The following is a 252-nucleotide window of genomic DNA, read 5'->3' on the forward strand; positions in this document are numbered from 1 at the left end:
AGCATCGGAAATAACGTGCTGCCTCCCTTCCTCTCCCTGTGGCTGCGATAGGTAGCACCGGGGGGAATGATGATGCAGTGCACTGTTTTCTGAACTGCTACACGTGAACTTGGGATGAAACTCATAAAGCAGAGACAAAAAAAAAAAAAAAGAAGATTTAAAGAATTTAAGAAGAAAACAGCTCTAATGGGCACAGTGAGATTGAGGAAATAAGCCAGGCCGATGGCTTTTGGGTTTTGCCTTTTTTTTTTT

Source organism: Buceros rhinoceros, unplaced genomic scaffold (genome assembly GCF_000710305.1).
Source record: "Buceros rhinoceros silvestris isolate BGI_N320 unplaced genomic scaffold, ASM71030v1 scaffold22301, whole genome shotgun sequence".
Taxonomy (NCBI): Eukaryota; Metazoa; Chordata; class Aves; order Bucerotiformes; family Bucerotidae; genus Buceros; species Buceros rhinoceros.